General features: G+C 36.2%; 1 pseudogene; it reads left to right on the top strand.

The window, feature by feature from the left end:
* The first annotated feature begins 4,853 nt into the window (after positions 1-4,853).
* LOC126084599 (olfactory receptor 4L1-like) lies at positions 4,854-5,761 on the top strand (annotated as a pseudogene).
* Positions 5,762-5,991: the final 230 nt, after the last annotated feature.

Consider the following 5,991-nt stretch of genomic DNA (forward strand, 5'->3'; position numbering starts at 1 on the left):
ATGGCACTGTGATTGATTCTTAGTAGCAATATGGAGTACTGAATTAAGAAGACAATCTGAAACTTAGAAAAAGTGACCTACCAGCAATGTCTCCTATGGGCTTAGGACATGAACATGGCACTACATTTATCATGTATTTACCACCTGCACTTCTCTGTAATCCTTTTCAGACGGTTATAGCTGTTGGAGAAGTAGATGGAAAGATTACTTATAAGAATCAACCTGAAAAATTTTCCTAGCCAATGAAGTCATCATCTATTGTTACTCAGTTTTCATTGCTGTTGTCATTGTTGTTGTTAGCTGCCATCTCGTCAGCCCAACTCATAGGGAAACCACACATTATGGGATAGAACCTTTGTGATCAATAGGGTTTTCATTGGCTGAGTTTTAGAAGGAGATTGCCAGGCCTTTCTTCATAATCCTTCTTAGTCTTGAAATTATGCTGAGCTTGTTCAGCATCATAGCAATGCCCAAGCCTCCTCTGATAAGTGGGTGGTGGCTGTGCGTGTGGTGCATTGACCAGGAATAAAACCCACATCCGCCACATAGAAGAGGAGAATTCTTCCATGGAATCATCACTGCCCCAGCTGTTGCTCCGTTAGCTCTTTGTATTGTTGTTGTTATTGTTAGTTGCCATCAAGTTGAATTGTTAGTATATTACTTGCTAATTATATTGCTTTGCCATAAAAGCTAATACTGAAGTTACCTACATGATCTTCCTTTTATATCTTACTATTTATGAAGTTTTATGTAATAACACAGGACTTAGTGAAATTCTAAATCTTCAGAATGATTGTTAAATTCTAAGAATCCTATTATTCAATAAAGAGCATTAAGGATGGTGAAAGGATGATCTCCCTCTCCCCCAACACAGTAAAACAACATTTTTCTCTATGTTAAAGAAGAATAATTCTATGAATTTATAAGACTTGCTTGGTATCTACAATGTTTATTTTAATTATACATGAATAAAAAACCAAACCCCTTGCCACTGAGTCAATTCGGACTCACAGGAACCCTACAGGACACAGTAGATCTGCTCCACGGTGTTTTCAAGGAGTGGCTGGTGGATTCAAACTGCAGACTTTTTGGTTAGCAGCCACATGCTTAACCACTACACCACCAGGGCTCCTACACGTGAATAAAAGCACCCAATTACCAAAGTAATTGTAAATATTCACATGTAGGAAATCAAGTTAATAGGATTATAATTTTCCTAATTCTGTTACCTATGATAGGTTCATTTTCTATAAATGTGCTTGTTCCCCAACAACCAACCAGACTTAGTGCTTTCTAGAGAAAATTTCTAGAGAAAGTTCACATGACTGGTAAATTTGGTGAATTCACAATCCATTTAAATAATGAGAGAATAAATCCTTGCTCTAACCCCAAGGGGAAACCAATGGGCTCATTTTAACAACTCCCTCTGGTGGTTGATCACCAGTCCGCATCTTCTGTATATGCTTCCAGTCTTTTTTTCTTTTTTAAGCTAAAAATAATTGTCATGTATGTTCCTGGAGGTAAAAAAGATAACCCATATATAACCAAACTCTCACTGTGTCTGCAGCTAATGAAGAGGGCACTCAACAGCTAGAGCTGGTACGTTAAAGGGCAGTGCTAACAGAATATTGCAATCGTGTACTCTAAGATGAGACATTTTACGTAAAACCTGTAGCTGAATAAAAAACACAGTATTCTGACCATGACGGCAACAGTGTAAAAGTAATCTTGGCCAACTAGCATCTGGACAACTGCATCCATTTCCAACAAGGAGCCACTCTGTAACAGACAAAGAAATAGCATCACATCCGGCTCAGAGGGGTTGGTTTTATAGTTTGAACTTGAGCTTTGGTAATATAAACAGGGATTCATTTAATAAAGAGGGCAAAAATATACAAAATAGCTTAGAAAATATGTATTAATGAAAAAATCAGGTTCTTCTTTGGCTAAGTTTAGTGTGTGTGATAAGTCTGAAATTTAATATATTAAAATTTCAGATCACAAAATGGGAAATATTGACTTATTTTAATATTCCATTTACTTATTTTTATTTTTATGTTCCTACACCGAATATTTATTTTAGAAAACATTTAAGAAATGTCAAGTGAGATAAATGTGTTACGATTGAATCAAAAATTTTTTTTTTTTTAATTTTCTCCTGGAGTCTATACTCATTTTCTTGATACATGATTTTTTAGACAATGTTGTTGTTGTTAGGCACTGTCAGATTAGTTCTAATTCACAGCAACCCTCTGTACAACAGAACAGCCCAGTCCTGAATAGCTGTCTAATTATACTGCTAATATATTCATCTTTTATAATTTTGCAACCCAAGGTCTAGTCCCTATTTTTCTAAAGCCACGTACATGTTTTCCACGTAGGTGGTACTTTTCCAGTTACATCTAAATCGATTCTTCTAATATGTTTTAACGTTTTCAATGTTTGAGAAAAATCCCTTTGTGCACTTAAAAATAATATTTAGGTTTTGGCTAGTAAATGTACATTATTTTAATTAGTAAAATAGTTATAAGTAATCTGATTTTTCACTTTTCACACATTTTCTTTGGTGATAGGCGAACATTACCTGTGGCTTTTCTAGTCTGCATACGGATTCACACTTTCATGAAGAGAACATGACAAACACTCATGATGACTAGAAAGAGTATGGTCTTTATTCTTATCCAAAGTTTCAAAAAAAAAAAGTCAACTACACATTTCCACATATACTGACTGTGCTATTTAAGCACTCTTGTGGAAATGTATGGAAATGACTCTGTCATTGAATACAGATATACAGTATTGAATACCCTATACATAGCTTCCATTTTGCCCAAAAAGCAAAGCACTACGGTGAAGTAATTTTTTCATCTTTTAGTCATGTGTGTGGCATTAAAAGAGGTAGGATCCTCAACCACAAGGCATTCTTCCCATTCTCAGACATAGTTCTGCTGGACAAACCAAACCCTACTTGATCCTGTTTATTTCATTAGTCTTCGTTTCTTTTTAGTTCACTGTGGTGGTGCAGTGGTTAAGCACTTGGCTGGTAACCAAAAGTTTGGCAGTTCAAATACACCAGCCACTCCTTGGAAGCCCCATGGGGCAGTTCTACTCTGTCCTATAGGGTCGCTATGAGTCAGAATCGACTCGATGGCGATGGGTTTTTTGGTTTTATAGACTTTCTAAGGAACAGCTGGTGGATTCAAACTGCTGGCCTGTTGGTTAGCCTCCCAACACTTAATCACTGTGACAGAGTTGACCATATTTCCCTAGTAAGTGTTGAGGTCAGGATTAGAATTTAAATCTTAACCCTTACTTCATTTTTTTAAAAAGAATTTCCCATATTTGAGCTAAACAATGTCTACTGAAAATTTGATAAAATATTAAGCCAAAAAATTGAAATTCAGACCAGATTTTTCCACACTCTATTTTGGTGCTCCAGAAATAAAACATGATATATATATGTGTGTGTGTGTGTTTTGAATCAATAACAACAAAAAAGATGAAGAAAAGCAAAACAAGAAAGCTAGACTCAAAAAACTTAAGTTGGGACCAATAGACTGCAAAACGGACCAGAAGATCCAAATAAAGACTTAAAAAGTGAGATAGAAGTAAGCCAACACTGGCAGTTCAATCGAGTTTAAATGTCAAGAACCAAGAGAACAATCAAGAGTTAGCCTGCACACTCTGTGAAAGGTCAGAGGAAAGCTTTCGGTGAAAGAAGGTAAGCATTTAGAAACCAAGGAAACACAAACACTGCTTTTTGGGTATGAAGTTTTAATGGATGGTCAGATTCTATAAATACACAGATCATAAAAGGATAATAAATAAAGAACTCCAGAGAGGAGATCAATAACACTAAATTCGGAAAAATAGGCAAGGGACTGAACTATGAAAGTCTGGAATTTGTTTAGGAAACAACTTGTGAGCCGCAGAGCATATTTCACAAACAACCTGAACACTTAGAAACATTAATGTTCCTGTCCAGAAATACCCTACAAAGTTTATTTTATCTTATGATTATAATTTTACTGGTGTTAAGAAAATATTATGGACTGTAACCAGATTAAAGTTTCAGGAGTAAATGAAGTCATTAGCATATCTTTTTGGAATGAAAGGGAGGGTTAAGATATAGGATGCCTGCTAGAAGAACATACCATAAAATAACTTACAGAGGTATACAATTTAACTCACATGTGCATATTTGAATATTTTGAATTGGAGTGATGGAGAGGAGTAAATGATTGAATACTAGGTTCCAAAAAGTTAAATGACTATGCTCTTATGCACCTGAACCAATTCACTTAACTAGTAGTCATGTGACTCATTTAATTCATTGATCCATTGAATTCAGGGATCATAAATTCATGACTGGAGCCTTGGTGGCTCAGTGGTAAACATCTCGATGGCTGAACAAGATGTCGGTGGTTCAAATCTACCAGCAGTTCCTTGGAAATCCTTTGGGGCAGTTCTACTCTGTCCTATAGGGTTGCTATGAGTCAGAATTGACTCCATGGCAACAGGTTTTTTTTTTTTTTTTTTTTTTTAATTCATGATAAAAACAATGAATTCACATGAAGTCATAATCTATTGCCTCAAACTACATTTACAGAATTTTACGATAAATTTTCGTCATTTCCATCTCCCTGGCTTTAAGAAAAAAATGTAGTAATGTGAATATTGCTTGCATTAATCAATTAAAATGTATTTTTTGGAAAAGTCCACCTTCTCTCTTTCCATAGGAATCGAATATTCACTTTCTGTATGTCCACACCTTCAAAACTGTAACAGGTGAAATGGTGACTTCTTGATTTTCTCTATTTTAAAGACGTTCTGAAAACTCCTACATAGACTGGATGGATATAAACAATAGCTCGATGATATCTGAGTTTGTTTTGCTAGGACTTAGCAGCACTTGGGAACTTGAAATTTTCTTTTTTCTTATATTTTTGTTGAGCTATGCAGCAATCAAGGCAGGAAACCTTCTCATTGTGGTCACTGTAACTTTTGACTTTCACCTGCGCTCCACACCTATGTACTTCCTCCTTGGAAATCTCTCCTTTCTTGATATGACTATGTCCACAAGCACAACCCCTAAGATGGTCACGGATTTCCTCAGAGAGAAGAAGACGATTTCCTTGTGGGGTTGCATGGCTCAGATGTTCTTCCTCCATTTTTTGGGAGGCAGTGAGATGACTCTCCTTGTAGTTATGGCTGTTGATCGGTACGTTGCAATATGCAAAGCTCTTCACTACACAACCATCATGAACCGCCGGGGTTCTGTGCTGGTGTCCTGGGGTGTTGGTTTTGTGCACACTATGAGCCAGATGGTTTTTACTATCACCTTGCCTTTCTGTGGCCCCAATGTGGTGGACAATATTTTTTGTGACCTTCCCTTAGTTCTAAAACTTGCTTGCACTGACACATATATTCTAGAGTTGCTGGTAATTGCTGACAGTGGATTGTTGTCTTTGATGTGTTTCCTACTCTGGCTTATTTCCTACACTGTCATTCTGGTGACCATCCGATGTCGGTCCTCTGGTGGACTCTCCAAGGCTCTGTCCACACTCTCTGCTCATATCACTGTGGTTACTCTGTTCTTTGGTCAGGTATCTTCATTTATGCTTGGCCATTTAGTAGCTTATCAGTGGATAAATTTCTTTCTGTATTTTATTCAGTCATCACACCCTTACTAAACCCCATTATTTATACTCTGAGGAATCAGGAAATGAAAGCAGCTATGACCAGACTCAGGACCTACTGATGGAACTTCTAGGTAACAGTCACAGTGATGAAGGTTTTCATTCAAAGCCCTTGTAAATTACATCTCAGAATAAGTTCAACTTTTTTTGTGTAGAGATTTTTGTAAATATTCATAATATATATTGAAATCACCATGTCCCATCATTATTTTGCAGGTTTTATTGAAATAATAATATTCTTAATGGAAATTCAATTCAGTTTGGGGAAAATAAACTTTTTTTTTTAATTCTA

The sequence above is a fragment of the Elephas maximus genome, chromosome 10 (genome assembly GCF_024166365.1).
Source record: "Elephas maximus indicus isolate mEleMax1 chromosome 10, mEleMax1 primary haplotype, whole genome shotgun sequence".
NCBI classification, from domain to species: domain Eukaryota; kingdom Metazoa; phylum Chordata; class Mammalia; order Proboscidea; family Elephantidae; genus Elephas; species Elephas maximus.